Genomic DNA, 15,108 nt, shown 5'->3' on the forward strand with positions numbered 1-15,108 from the left:
AAAGCTGGGAGAAGTGGTTGATAAACCAGACAGTTGTGGTACCATGCAAAGGGACCTTGACAGGTCAGAGAAATTAACCTCATGAACTTGTACAAAGTGCAATACAAAGTCCTGCACCTGGGGAGGCACCAGTACATGCTGGGGTTCAACCAGCTGGAAAGCAGCTTTGCAGAAAATGACCTGGGGTTCCTGGTGGACAGCAAGTTGGACATTAGCCAGTAGCGTGCCCTTGTGGCAAAGGTGACCAGCAGCCCTTAGGGCTGCATTAGGCAAAGCTTTGCCAGCAGGACAAAGAAAGTGAAGCCACATCTGGAGTGCTGGGTCCAGTTCTGGGCTCCCCAATACAGGAGAGACATGGACATATGGGAGCAAGTCCAGCAAAGGGCTTTAAAGATGATGAAGAGATGGAGCATCTGTCATTTGAGGAGAGGCTGAGAGAGCTGGGACTGTTCAGCCTGCAGAAGGGATGGCTCAGGGGGATCTCATCAATGTGTATAAATGTCTGATGTAGAGGAAGTAAAGACAACATCACCAGAGTCTTCTCTGACATCAAGTGACAGGACGAGAGGCAATGGGTCCAAATTGAAATTCAGGGAATTCCATGCAAATTTAAGATACATTTCTTTTTTTTTGTAATGCGAGGATGATTGAAGATTGGAACAGTCTGTCCAGAAAAGTTGTGGAATCTCCATCCTTGGACATATTCAAAACCCAACTGGATACAGCCGTGAGCAACCTGCTGCAGATGACCCTGCTTTGAGCAAGGGTCTTGGACTAGGAAAGCTCCAGAGATACCTTCTAAATCCAACAATTCTGTTATTTTGTGATTCTACATACGTAGCATATACAAAAGAAAGGTTAAATAGCACAAAGGTGAACTTACGCTTGAACAGAGACATATCCCACTCTCAGCTACTGCTGACCTGTTGCCACATAAAAGCTAAATTAATGGAAAGATGCCATACCGTGGCCACAGATTAGGATATTATTGCTGGAACAGCAATGAATCGTTATTAACTTTTACCCATGAGATGCTCATGTTTCACCACCATGTGGGTCATATGCTGTACAAATACAGTTGTAATACCCCTATCAGAATAGTTAGCTGGCTATTTAAGCCAATTATAGGGACTTAAGGCAACGTGTACTTAAAGTCTTGTTTAAACGTTGTGGCCTGGAAATGGTAAGCACCCTCCCGCAGGCGGTGACACTAAATAAGCAGTATCGGTCACAGGGAGCTGATAGAAGGATGGGTGTTGCCGCTCTCCTGCTGGCCCAGTTCCAGCCAGTGGCGTGATGATAACATGGCTCTATCTTGGCATTCAAATGCACAATGCTCCTTTAACACTACATATTTTTTTTTTTGTAGCTGGCATAAGCAATGCTATCCCAAATCTTGTGAAACATTTAGTTTATAGTGGTCCAAGGGCTGAGATGTTTCAGCTATGCTTAGCAGAGAGGCTCAGAAGCTGGGACAGAGCAGCCAGCTCTCATTTCCCCTCCCTCCCCATAAGGTCACTCCGGCAGCTGAGAATGGCTGATACAGAAGCGAGCTTAGGCGAGATGGTCTTTTTGCACCCAGCTGTTCTCTGTATCCAGCTGTAGCACTTGGAGATGCCCTGGGAGGCAGGGAATTTCCCATAGTCAAGTCACAGGTGGTCTAATCTCTGTATTCCAATAAAATTGGGTGGAAAAGATGGCGGTGAGAGTGTGATCTGAAAGTAGATCACTTAAAGCTTCATGAAGAGTTACACATACGTAAAGATGCACATACTAGAGTTGGTATGTCAATGGTCTGTCAGGAGCCACTTCTGCTTTTAACATGTCTGAATGGAAACAGATGAAACAAGGCGTCATTTCTTGTTTTCTGTTGAAAGACCTGTAGCCATCCTACTTTGACTAGCTACGTTTTCAGAGTTTAACGCGTTGAGTCATTACAAATACCAGCAGGCTGGGGCTTAAGTTCCTGCACTCCTACTTCATGTCGTGCAGCTGCTGGAGCTGCAGAGCAAACAGGCAGCTGGCAGGGAGCTGCCTGCGACCAGCAGCCTGCCGTGTTTTGCAGGTGTCGCTGGGCAGGAATAACCAGGGGCAAATCAGTAGCACCCACCTGCTTTCTGGCACAGGTGGAGGGGATATAAATCAGCAGCACAAGAGGAATGGGGAAAATGTCCATCTTTGCTTAGTTAGTGTGAAGCTCTGGTGTCTGCTACTTTGACATACTGGCTAGCAGTGCTGCTAATTCAATAACCGGGGCTGCTCTCTCCACTGACTGTAAGTTTAAAATGTCAGATATCTTACTAAAAAGCTAAGCAAGCTGAAGGTAATGAAAGCAGTCAGGTACATGATGCCAGTTCCCTGGAGAGAAGCAAATAATCCATGCTATGCTCTTCAGTAATGTGCAGCTATATGGGTGCCACATGCCAACAGACCATAGGCGTGGGAGACCATAAGTATTACTCTTATTTTCATTAAAGGTTTATATGATAGATGTTACTTTCACCTATCTCATAGGATGATCAAATAATAACCTGTAACCAGCTGGTAGGCTCCACCATCTGTTCTAGCTCCCTATACTTTCTATTTTAAAATCCTAAAAAAACCAGGCAGAGATGTCATCTAAAAGCTAAAAATTATTTGAAGCTTTAGATGAGCTTCATGTGGACACTTGGATGTTGCAAATGCCATGCTTGTGTATGTGTGAAGCTGTTCTCTATGGTTAGGAGTCAGGACCTTCGTTGTGGTCTCCTATAAAATTTTTCTCTTCCCTCCTTTTTTAGAAGAAAATGAGTCTCTCAGACAGCGGGTACAACTAAGGATGCCTTCATCGTTTTTTGAGAGGTGTTCATTATACTCAGGTTTCTTCTTTCTATTGACCAATAAGATTGTCACACCTGTATTTCCTTGCAAACGTCCTGGCTGTTTTGTGCAATATATCAGCATCAAGTTTGCTTGACTTTGTCTCTCATGTTAGTGTTATGCAAAACCAGTCCCACTTTCTGCTCTTGCTGTCCTGGCTCAGCCCAAAAAATAAATAACATTCTTATAACTAGTTAATTAAAGTAGAGTCATCATAAAAGCCTGAGAATAGACATAAGCAGTAGCAAGCCACATCTTGAACTATGAGACCATCCTGTTGGTGATTGACACTGCTATGTCAATGAAACTTAAGCATGAGTGCACTATAATAATAGGAATTTTCCAACTGTCTCTCTGAGGCAGTAGGATTGGTTTTAAAATAAAACCACCTCACTTCTTCTGTTAAATACAGGAAATGTAGGAATATGAAACTCCAAATGCAAGTAGCTCTGCCTTTTAACTATTTCTCCTGCAGGCTGTAAGAATTTCTGGGAGCTACTATACTGTTTGAATCTATCTGTATGAGCTTGGACTGTTAGAGCCTGTGTTGTGAAAATGTGTGGTGCTACACACGTTGTGCGGTGCTCCAGTGAAGTCAGTGGGGGGTCATTTCATAGAATCATAGAATCATTTAGGTTCGAAAAGACCTTTAAGATCATCAAGTCCAACCGTTAACCTAACACTGCAATCCCACCACTAAACCACGTCCCTAAGCACCACGTCTAACCGTCTTTTAAATACCTCCAGGGATGGGGACTCAACCACTTCCCTGGGCTGCCCATTCCAGTGCTTGCCACACATGCATTTGGCTAGCAGAGCTCAGGTCTGAATTACTCACGGGCTTTTTAGTTCCTACTGATTCGGGAAATGAGGGGAAAAAAAGTTTAATTTAACAAATCTTTTCCAGATAACTGGCATGTGCCTTGGAAGACTAAAGAAACTTAAAGATGTTCATGTTAAAAGATTAAACATGTTCATTTAAGGGAAGAATTGTTAAATTCACAAAAACGTGGGGAAAATGAAACTGGTGCTTTGTGTTTACAGATAATATAAATTGAAGAGAAAAAATATTCCAGAGGTATTATGATCATGAGGTTTTCTTCCTGTCACTGACCTTGCTCATGTAAAGCAGAATGACTCCTTTTGCTCTGCAGCACCAGATTCTGTTAGCAAGGTGGCTCTGTTAGCAAGGACCCCTCCAGGAAAATCATAGGGTTTTGCCTTCATGACAGCACACCACGTTGCCATGTTTTTTTTCCTGTTGCCTGTTTGGTGAGCAAACCAACCTTCTGCAAGTTCATTCAGTGATCCGGTTCAAACTAAGCAGAGAGACTTAAGCTTCCAACTTCTCTGTGCAGCTCCCTCCTCAATCTATCTTAATGCAATTTCTAAAAATTTTTTAGGTTAAACTCATGCTCTGGGCTTGGCCACTTGTCAAAAGATCATTTTTGTAAAGCAGTGCTACTGTTATGATCTGTTACAGGACTTGAGCCTGAAAACATCTCTATTTTTACAGGTCAGCCCTTGTCAAGTGAATCTCAAACTGAACACCCCTTGCTTTTTCTGACTGCCTCAGCTAGTAGAATAAATTAAGTCACCTCTCCTTGGAAACTGGCTTATATAGAAATCTTGCTGGATAAAATGCTTTGGGTCAAGTGGAAGATACGTCATGGCAGGAGCTGAATTCTGTAAAACCTTCTAGACAATTGTATGACAACGCTGCTCTCCAATTTTCTTTCACTGAATTCCGCCTGGTGAGCGAGTTGCAGAGCTGGCGAGCAGGAACCTCTAACAGCAGCAGCCCTGGGTGTTGGCTCTCTGCTGTGTAGCACCATAGCAATTTGGGAGTGGCTTTGTTTAATGAATAATCACAATACTTTACTTGTGCCTTTAGTTTTATTAGGGGAGAGGGAGAGAGAGTGCACCTGTGGCTTATCACAGTAATGAGATTTAAATGTTATGGTAGATAAATGCCAAAAACATTTTTTCTGTCCATGAAGGATAACATCATTTGCCTTTCTTTTGGTGTGTTTTATGCAGTATTTCATTCTAAACATGCTGGAGAGGGCAGCCTAATGCAGGAACGCCGTTCTCATCAAATCTGAGATGGCTACAAGTTAATGCAGGATTTATCGTGCTGGTTAAACAATAGCTTGCAGCGAAGTTGTACAAAGAATGTTACTGCACTTCTACTAACAGGAAGTAAATTGGGTATGAAACTAAAGGCAAGTAAAAGCTCCACCCTACAATTTTGGGGTTTTGTTATATCTCTCCATTTTTAAGGTTTCGTTATTCTCCAGTTCATGCTAAGTCAGTGTTAAAGATATTAATGAAAGATCCCAGCAACACTTCTTTCCCCATTAGCTGCATGTGCCAACATTGATATTCTGGAAAATAAATGCATATTTGGAGGTTGTAATAATAGCATTAGTTCTTTGTTTTAGTGAAGAAACCTGCTGCCCCATGGCCTATATAGATTCTGCACCATGTACATCTTCAGAATAACTGTGGAGTCAGGTTCAGGGCACTTTCTTTCATTTATTCATTAATTTTTCATTTCATTCAAACTTTTATAGAGGGATCAAAAATATGATTTAGGCAATCTTTTTGAAAGGGCAAACTGGAGATCTGAAGAGCTATTTGTTGCCAAATACCTTTAAAATACTACAAATAAAAAAATCCCCACAAAGCTTCCGAGTACTTCACAGTGTAGAGCTCCAGTCTGAAGTATAACAACTTGACAGTGGTATCACTAAAGTGTTTTGGGAAATGCTACTGGTTTTGTGCCTAATATTTGCGTGGCTGATCAAAGAATAGTATTTTTGTTGTGTCAAATTGTCATTTTGGAGAAAAAAAATCATTTGAGAATGGAAAGTAAGACTTTTTCAACATTTCTCCTGTAAAAGAAATAAAAATAGTTTAGAAAAAGTAATTATTTTGGCTTCACTTCCTACAACGAAATCATGTTGCAGAGAATTGCCTGTGCTGCCTCTGACTCGTGGAGATCCAGTAAGAACCGGCAGTGTGAAGAATGCTTTAAGTGAAAGCATGAATTGGTTACAAAGTTGGCATTTTAGAAAGGATTTAACCAGGTGGACAGTCTGCTGGGAGATTGGTTAGATGAAATAGGTTAAGTCATAAGAAGATGGGGAAAAATGTGACATGACAGATGAAATAAGTAGTTCTTCACAAGAGTCTTCCACTTTTGGTAGAAAATGGGATAGTGGAATTTTGGCTTGCAGAGTAAAATGGAGAATTTAAGTGCTCCTTCAAGTGCAGTGAGGCTTTTGAAAATATCAGAGCAAAAGATTCAGATTTTTGAAGTTGTGATTCATTCAGCCTGCAACTCGAGGACAAAATGTCACTGAAATTTGAATGGTTTTGGACTCAGCACTTGAGTCCACAACCCAGTTTTGCGTCTGGTGCCTACTATTACTGAATGTACTCAGGACTCTCTACTCAGTCACCCTCATGTTCTTTCTGTTTAGAAACACTTAAACACGGGTTAGATGTTTAGCACTGCACAATTACTACAGCTTTTACCTTTCTGGAGGAGTTTGTTTTGGATATGAACCCGGGTCATTCTAGAGTTCCTGTTGGGCATCTCAGTATGACATCTGTAACTTGGGTCCATATTTTCTTGAAAGGACCTCTACCATTTATGCCTCCAGTTCTTCACAGCAGTGAAGGAATCAGCAGGTCACAGCACAGCCACATGAATGTTTGGCAAAGCTTCTGCTTTTCAGTGGGAAATCTTAGCTTATGTGGTATGATACCATGAGATATTTTAATCCCCAAAGGAATAAAATTGACCTATGCAGTACTGTGGTTATTTGGGAGATTGCAGTGATCGTGCTGTCATTTTGACAGACGGATCGCATCAGGTGTATAAGGATGGGTGATCAGTTAACTGCTTAGCCAGGGCTTTCATTCCTATGCAGTCCCTTTCAATCACCGGAGAACTTCCCCTTTCATGAGCTTTGCTATATTGCTAAATACACCTTCCTTCACCAGGACTATATGAACAGTTTCGCTTCTGCCAGACAGCATTTTAAGGGTAAGCTGGCTGAGGTACCATGCATAAATGTTCAGGTACATCTTGGTTCCTGTCCAGTTTCTGGGGACTGGCTTTGAACTGAGACACCAGCTTAGGGTGAGATCTCAGCCCACTCCCTGACTGACCTGGGGGCATGGTGATGCATATGTGTCTGATTACAACTCTTGGTTTTAAAATAATGTGGCATGGCAACTTTTTTGTTACCTGCCTGAAATTCTTTAATTCATTCCTTCGTTTTGCATCTTTCCCAATTATAGACATGTCAAGATTTAATGATGTTTGAAACACTCCCCCTGTGGCACAGAATGTGGAAATATAAATCACACATGCGATGGAGCGTGCATGTGTTCAGGCATCCTGAACCGGACGTGCTGGCAGAAGTGTCCTGGAACTACCTTCCTCTTAATTCCTGCTTTTAGCTCGTTTGCAAAGCTAATTGGATATAGTTTCTCCATGTAAGCTGTATCTTGGCTTGTATTTCTACTTGGTTTAACGACTAATCTCCTTCCAATTTATATATGTTTAATCAGGAGATGACCCAGGTCAGATAATGTCTGCTGCAAATGCTGTTCTACTCGCAGCATGTTTCGCTAAGTGATAGCAAATCTGTTGAGAATTCCTGCCATGCAAATCCCTTTCAAAGCACTTTTACTGAAGGAGAGCATTTGTATCAGAATGTGAATGGCTGCCTCCCTGTTACTTACTGCCTTAATGTTTTCAAGAACAGTTTCAGGGATACAGTATACCCATGCTATATTTATCTATGAAGGTTTCCGCTTCTCAAGCTGCTGCTAATTTAAGTTTCAAAGAACTTCCTTTGGTATTAAGCAATTATTTATAGGTTGGTTAGATTTAAATAATTTGTCCTAAATCTCAGACCTGTCCTGAATCTTGTTTACTTTCATTCCTGTTCTCTTTCCTGTTTCTAATAAATACAAATCTCCATACATCATTAAAATCTGCTATACAAATTTAGAATCGCTGTGTCTGTCAGTCAAATCTACATTTTTTTTTAACATCTGTCTATGTATGACTCTACACATACAGACTCCAGAAGGGACAAGGGGTCTTGTCGAAGCACTGACACAGTAGGCTTCTTTCCGGTTAATATTTGGGAACAGGAAACAAGCTTCTTTCATGGCCATTTCAAACATTTGCCTGGGAAGGGGCACTGTCAAGTTGAATGAATCTGCCCATTGACAAAGGATGTGCCGTCTTTGGCGGGTGGTCAGGCGTCCCGTTACAGCGCCCGGTGTGACGTCCATGGGGCGGTTGGCGCTGAATGAGATCACTGCCTCTCCGGTGAGGGCGAGGGCAGGGGATCCGCTCTGCCGGCCCAGGGGGAGGAGTGCCCCAGTGCTGGCTCTGATTGTGTTCCTGCTGCCGAGGAGCCCAGAAATGAGGGAGCAAACCACTGCACTGAGCTGCTGCACCAGGGGAAATACAGGGAGGTTTTTCACATGGTAGCCTGTTCAGCAAAGCCCCTAAATATACCCACGTGGGGGAATAGCTGTCATCCTGACCCTGGCTATTTGTTTCCTTCTTGCCTGATTATTGCAGATTAATATGCCTCCTTTTTTCCCCGTGTAATATTTGGGGTTTGAGAGAGCACAGGAAACAGCATATCCTATCAAACAAATGCTTGACCATTCCTGTCATATTGTTTGCCCACTCTTACTGCTCAGTAAGACCTTTGCTCCCTAAGTTGGCCACGTTAAGTTCATTGCTCAGGGTGAGGCCCTGCTGTGCATTCAGCAAAGTTATTGTATCTGTGGAGGAGAATGAAGGGACACAGGCTGCTTTGTGCAAGCTAACCTGGGAGGATAGGTGTGCTCTGGAAATGGAGCTTCTGCGCCTCAGCCGTGCCTCCGCAGGGGGAGTGCGTCGCTGTGCAGCCTGGCTGCTGCAGCTGAGCACAGCTCTGCCTTGCTGTGTTTGCCTCCCTGGGCGGGTGCTAGGAGAGAAGGGGAAAGCAGATGGGAGCTCGGACTGGTTCGCCTGTCGTGCGTAGGATCCTTGATGAAACACAGGAGTCATCATCCAGCGAAAAGGGAAGAAACCTGCCCTGTGCTTTTTGCGCTGAAAAGGGAAGGTGTGATGGTCACTGACAGCCCCTTCCCAGCTGTTTCCTCACTGGATGCAGCTCTGTGCTGGAGGAGGAGGAGGCGAAGAATCAGGGTGGTGATACACACGCTTATGGTGTGAGCATCCTGTAGGGTCGGAAAGGATGCTGCTATCTCCCACAAAGCCTTCCACAAACCCTGTAGGAACAATTGCAGCCGCCCTCGACATGAGCAACCCTGAGCGACCGCTTAGCGGCGTCGGCAGTGAATAGCTCCCTTGTGAAGGGTTTGGCTCGCTTCTGTTCTCGCAAGTGTTGCAGAAAGAAGGATCTCAAGGTAAATGAAGATAAATAGAATCGGTAATATAATAAACCAATGACAAAGAAGGGTTGAGCAACAATCAAAACTCTATGCGGGGACCAAAGTTTTGCCATCACGGACACATGCCCATTTCTGGTTCATTTTATCTGTGCAGCTAACTTTATAATACAGAAAAAGACAAAGTGCTGTTTTAGTGAAAAAACCCTCTATCAAAACTATTATTTTACCTAAAAATAAATGTGTTAGTTATAATATTTTTCTCTGATTGTGAAAATTCCTTTGGTTTATGAATAATACTTTGACTATTTGTCCTGGTGATAAAATAATATTCTAGTCCCTTTTGAGAGAAATCAGTGGGAGAACTATTTCCTTATTTACACCCCTTGCTGTAGAAGCTGCCACTCTTACCTTCTTTGAGTCATTTACCAGCTCAGCTAATCCAAGCGGCCTTTTTTTGGTCATGCCTATAATTCCTTTTCTTCTTCGCCCTGGGAAGGACCAAGACCTAGGCACAACCTGCCTATGTGAGGAAGCCGTGTGGTCCGGTGATACGGGAGAGCGTGCATTGTGTAATTGCTGTTAAAGGGGAGGCCAGATCCCTGAGCTCCCTCCCTGGCAAATCCATGCTGGAAAATGGCTGCTTAAAATAACTCAGACCAGCATCTTTGGTGCAAAGGATTTATTTTTTCACTTCACAGGTATAGACTGCATGGAGAAAACAGCCTACAAAGACATGTTTTGCACTGTATAACCTGTGACAATTTTTTTCCCTGTCATTCCATCTTCTGTTGAGTAGGACAAGGCCATATGTTACAATATTTTTTTTTAAATACCTGTCGGTGTGATGACCCTTCCTCCCCCTGGCAGCCACTGACAGCTGACTCATGCTTCTCTCCTACAGAATGACAGCCTCAAGGTTTTAGATCCTGTCTTGATCCTGGCTCAAGTTTAGGAAACTATAATTTAAGCTATATAGAGGAATTTTGTAGTGAATATATGAATATGAATATAATCTTCCAGATACAGTCTTACCTTTGACATTGCTTTATTTCTTGTTTTTCCTCTTAAATCAAGGGAGGATACAAATTCTGTGCAGGCAAGGTAACAATGACCAGGAGAATTGAGATGCATGTGCTCTTTTTAAAAACAAATTGACAAATATATCACTCTCATGTTCCTTAGTACCCAATGCTTTGCAGTAAATTAACTAATGGTTTAGGAGTTTGGGTTGCTAAATTATTACACCCACCTATAGTCTCTCTTTCTGTTTTACCCAAAGAATGAGTTGAAATATAAAGATGAATTTTAGGTACATGTGCTATATGTGGTTTTGTCAAAATGAAAAAGAAAACCAAACAGTTGTAGAAAGAGAATACACTTTTCATGCTTAATTAATGTGTAGTGTGTCTACACTTACGTAAATTACTTATATAAGTTACCCTTATATAAGTTACCCTTATATAACTTACCACTTACTTACATCAATTTGCACCTAAAATTAAAAAAAGGAATCTGTACTTTAATTCAGCATCTACTCTTGCCTAGCATTATGACTTCAACTGTGTAAGTGGTCCTTTTTCTATTAAATAAGCTAATCTCTATCTCTTGTCCTATTCTGGTTGCACAAAGCCTAGCTTATATTGGAGATGAGTCTCAAATTTTTCTGTATTTTTCACTGCACCATAATCACCTTGGTAACTATGTGGATAATTAGAGATCTGTTTTGTTCCCCTAAGAGGTGCATAGAGTAGTGATTAAAGCTAACATATACCAGGAGGACACAGCCTTTCTATATCAAGCTTTTTCTAAGAAGAGATTATAACCACCCCTACAATGTAACTGCAGAAACACACTTACAAGGTGTTCGATGTTTCATTTATATCCTTCTTATAGGCAATAAAATCAGTAATTAAAAATACTACCACCCATTACAGGAGATAGAACATGTTGCAAGTATGTACTTAAATTGCATTTAAGCACTTGGTGTGTAGGTAAATCACATAGAGTGATAGGTCCTCATATGCTTGTGTACACTCACCTTCAGCTACAAATAGGGAATTCAGTGCATCTGGGAATTCAGGCACTTTATGCTAACAGTTACTCTGATTTTAGACCACTACTGCTAACGTAAGAGAAAAAAACTTGTAAGAAAACTTCAAGACTTGGTTGGTGACCAGCTGCGCACTGAAGACCAAGGCTCTGCTCTGATGCGATCACTGTTCTCTAAACAGAAGTTAGCACCGTGAGTGGCAGATACAGAGCCATCCCTTCGCTCCTCCTATAGCCCGCCTCGAGCTGTAGTGGATACTCTGCCTTTAAACATAAGCCTCTCCCCTTTATTTGGACAAGGCCAACTAGCATTTAGCTACTTGATAAAGTTCAGATAAGCTCGTAACAACCAAGGGATTATTGTTTAATCACGTGCCAAAATGAACCAAGAAGTACAATAATAGTACAGCAGCTACCATAGCTTCCCTTCACCCAAGCAGAGCCAGTATTGTCTACTAGGAAAAGTGCATTTTACTCATGCAGTAAAGTAATCACTCACATGAAGTACCATATGAGGGGGTACGATGGCCAGAAAGGGGAAATGGGTTCACACCAGCCTAAGTGCTGCTGTTGGGGCCAAATTCTGCCCCCATTACAGTCCTAGTAAACCCACCAACTGCATGCAGACTTTTAATTCCTCCCGTTTGTGTCAGTGGGCAGGTACTTGAGAGAGGCACTCAGTTGTGCTGGTTACCTACAGAAGGCACCACAATGGTGCCACCCATAATTCCCCCACCCCTGCACCAGCATTCAAAGCAATCTACACTTCTATCAATGAAATACCCTTAGAAGTATTTTTTTTATTCCAGATTTCATAAGTGAGTTTTGCCAATACATTCAGAATTTATGTGTAAAACTACCTAAATTTTTTATTTTTCCTTGCACTGTTTTAAATTATTGTAATTATTTTTATGGAAGATTTTACTTCTTTTTCAACTTTACTGTTTCAGAATGTGGTTATCAGCCTGACATCTTTTTGGCAACTTGCCCCTCTAGTCACTATGTAGTTTGAACATTTCCGTGATTTATCAGCACACCACTGCAAACGTATTGAGTCTACATGACTGAAATATACACATCGAGTAATGCCGAAGTATTTACTGGCTTTGGCAATACTTGCTGTTGTCAGACTTGGAACCACTGTTTCTCCTTAAATTAATTTTAAATTTACCTGGAGACATGGTAGCTGCCATAAGACCTCTAGCACTGTAGCTGACTGTGGAATTACCTGTTTACCATAAATATTTCCGGAATTTACTCTTTCTCAAAGACATTATTACTTCCAGGTTTGTTTATGGCTTAGTAGACCATGTTGTGAAATTACAGACCACAGGAAGAATTTTCTTTAGCTTTCTTGGTGAGTCATCCTTTCTCTAGAAGGACACGTATCCTTTGAAATGTTTCAGTAGAGGAAGGAAAGGCTTTATGCTTTAAGATTTCTGCGTTGGTTACAAAATTGTGGATGCTCTCTTTCATTTATCTTAGCACAATGCCTTTTCCCCCATAATTTCAAGAATTCAAATGACTAACAGAACATATTTCACAGTCAGAAAAAGGCAGCACTAATTAGTTAGTGATTATTTTCATTCATGTCAGCTGCATAAATGCACCTTCACTTGTCCTGCTTTTTGTGTGGTCTTAACTTGCCTATATTTTAGTTCCTTCTGTATAAAAATATGGAAAGCTAAACATTCTTAGCTTCTGTGACTCTCTTCAGAATAAATAACCAAAGGATCTGTCAGTCTCTTTAATGCTAGTCCCATACCATAGGCAAGCTTCAGGCAGCGTACCTGCCTGTGGATAACAGTGGCACCTAATGCTTGAGCTGTCTGCTCCTTTGTGCTCCAGAGATGCCCCACAGCCGTACCTGGGGCTGTACAAGTTCGTCTCACCATCTGTGCAGATTTGGTCAAGAAAGGCAGCCTCGAGATATCCCCAGTAGCCCCACTCAATGGTGTTAATACAGTGGATACCACAGAAACACTTAAGACAGGTTCACGTTTGCACTGTTCCTTCTAGAAATATCATATGAAAGAATATTTATTTATTTAAAAATCTTCAAAAGACATCAATGAAGTTGTTTCTTGGCTTTTATAAACAACAACCAAACAAACTCCAAAGCTTGCTTTCTCTTTAAAGGAGTTGTTCCACATCCCACATCTTTAGTCCAAGAATGCAGAACAACCCATAATACGTTTTCATTGGAGCGTGGCTCCCTGTGTGTTAATTTGTTTGGTTAGTAAATAAGAAAGGGCGTTTTTCCAAGGAAGGAAAGATTGAGTTTCCAGGCCCAAGGTAACTGCTGCTTTGAATCTTTGAATTCCCTTTTGGGAACTCATTATGGGATTTAGGAATTTTTGTCTTTTTTTTAATCAAGGTTGAGAGTACACAAATTAATGAGAACTAAAGCCACTGAGATCATGAGGGAATATTTTTTTCACTTAGGGTGAGAGTGCTCTTCAGTGGGCGTGTATATGTGAAAATATTTGATAACAGTAACATGTATTGAATGTGGATTTGTCTTCCAAGCAAAGCAGTGCAGGTCTGGGAGATGCAGGCTCTTGTTCTGCTCTTACAGTGCTCTGATACAAATGCTCAAGAACTGTGTAAAATCACAGCCCCACCTGCTTATAGGCTCGAAGCAAAAAATACCTTAGCAGATTAAGGCTCCTTTTCTCCTTGTCCTGTACAGTATACCTCACCTTAGGGTGCAGCTTCTTCGCCAGGCAGTCACTGTCCTCCTCCCTGTATGTGAACGTAAGCAACGAAGCCAGAGGTTTGTCTGTACCTGTGAACTCCGCTCTCCCCAGCTGGCTGAGCAGGGTGGGTTGGTGTGTGCCAACCTTTTGCAAACAACCACTCGGGGACGTGCAGCCAGGCTGCGCAAAGCAGGAACAAGTGATTCTCGGTGCGCACAGAAAGGTAACAGAAGACACAATAGATCTTTTTGAAGTATTTTTAGGCTCTTTCCTGAAGCAATAACCAAGTCCAAGCACCAGAACGGCCCCCCCCCCGTCCCGCGAGGAATGTTGTCCCATTGAGCATTATAATCTTGAAAAATTATTGCATATGGTATCTTTTCTCCTTCTGACAGGTCACACTTGGAGATGTACAAAGGGTGACTTGATGATCATCTACTTAGGAACAGTTGGAGCTGGGATTATAGGGAAATTTTGAAATGTAATGCTTGATATCACAATGTGAACTAAAGGGTGATTCCACTGTTTCTGAGTTCTTTCTTATTATGCAAAGATAGGGGAAGCTGTTCTTTTTGTGTGTCTTCTCTTATTCTAAAAGGGATCAGCAAATATCTGATACCTCTTAAAAGAAAACAGTCTGCTGAAACAGATCCACTGACTTAGTGGGTCAGTTACTTTACAATACACAGTAGCAAGCCAAGACAGTAAGTGATGAATAGCATGAGCACCTCAAACAGCAAAGAAAAGGTAGGAATATATAGATTGCAAATCCCAGTGATTTTCTGGTGGAGGAATAAATATTCCTCCCCTTCTGATTGGTGTTTTTGGACTTTTTAATTGCCATGGAGACTCTGTTTCCTCCTGACTCATACTATGGATCTGTGCGTCCATTTGAACAAAGGAAACATAGAATCATAGAATCATAGAATCACTTTGGTTGGAAAAGACCTTTGAGATCATCGAGTTCAACCTTTAACCTAACCCTGCCATCCCACCACTAAACCATGTCCCTAAGCACCTCATCTATCCTTCTTTTAAATACCTCCAGGGATGAGGACTC

The sequence above is a fragment of the Egretta garzetta genome, unplaced genomic scaffold (genome assembly GCF_000687185.1).
Source record: "Egretta garzetta isolate BGI_Z169 unplaced genomic scaffold, ASM68718v1 scaffold629, whole genome shotgun sequence".
Classification (NCBI taxonomy): domain Eukaryota; kingdom Metazoa; phylum Chordata; class Aves; order Pelecaniformes; family Ardeidae; genus Egretta; species Egretta garzetta.